This window comes from Cephus cinctus, unplaced genomic scaffold (assembly GCF_000341935.2).
Source record: "Cephus cinctus unplaced genomic scaffold, Ccin1 Ccin1_scaffold0126, whole genome shotgun sequence".
Classification (NCBI taxonomy): Eukaryota; Metazoa; Arthropoda; class Insecta; order Hymenoptera; family Cephidae; genus Cephus; species Cephus cinctus.
This window is the reverse complement of record NW_014332860.1, coordinates 275,621-276,731: the sequence shown is the minus strand read 5'-3', so window position 1 is coordinate 276,731 and position 1,111 is coordinate 275,621.

Sequence of the window (1,111 nt, the reverse complement as noted above, 5' to 3'; positions counted from 1 at the left end):
ATGTGGTGACTGCCGATAACAATCAAGCCAGACCGGAAAGTGTCCAAGCAATACAACAAATCGCTCCACCCCGGAACCGAAAAGAACTAAGACAGTTTCTCGGAGTGTGTGGATGGCTCCGCGAATACGTTCCAAATTACGCAACGCTTACTATACCTTTGACCGATCTCCTGTCTCCGCAACATTCTTGGAAATGGACCCCGATGAGCCAGCAAGCTTTCCAAGATATCAAAAAGGCATTAAGTCAACCATTGAAATTGAGTCGACCCGATCCAGACATGACCTTCGTCTTACAAACAGACGCCAGTGGGTTAGGGATGGGAGCCATACTCTATCAAGAGGAACCCTCACAACAAAGACGGATAGTGTCGTATAGCAGTGCAAAATTCAATGCCACGGAAAAAAGATACCACATCAACGAACAAGAGTGTTTGGCGATCATTTGGGCCATTAAAAAGTATCGATCCTATCTGGAGGATCGCCCGTTCATCTTGAGGACCGACAACAAGGCCCTCCTGTGGTTACAAACCATGAAGGACTGTCGAGGTCAACTCACTCGATGGGCCTTAATCCTTCAAGAGTTCTCATTTCGTATAGAACATTGTTCCGGCAAAAACAATGAACTCCCGGATATACTTTCACGGAATCCAATACAGGAAGAATCCGGATCTGTCATCCCCGATGAGGAACGAATGTTACCCCCAGAGAACCTACGACCGGAGGAAAATCAGCATCCGACGATCAATCAACTTCAAGCCGTACCTCTCGCCGAAGTAATCACAATTGCACAACAAGAAGATCCGAACATTAAAAAATTAGCCGAAAGATGGCTCCGCCTGCAACAGCAGAACGAACGAAACCCCGAAGAAGAACATTTCTTTGAACACCATCGCCTGGATAAACGAGGCCTATGGGTCTGCAAGACTAGTAACGTGCCTTGGAGACTGATTGTTCCACAACAATTAAGGACGCGGGTGATCTACGAATGCCATGACTCTAACTTAGCCGGACATCCAGGTGGCGATGAAACTCTACGTGAAGTACAGAGACACTTCACGTGGCCAGGCCAACAGCAAGACGTACGTCGATACGTACAACAATGTCATTTGTG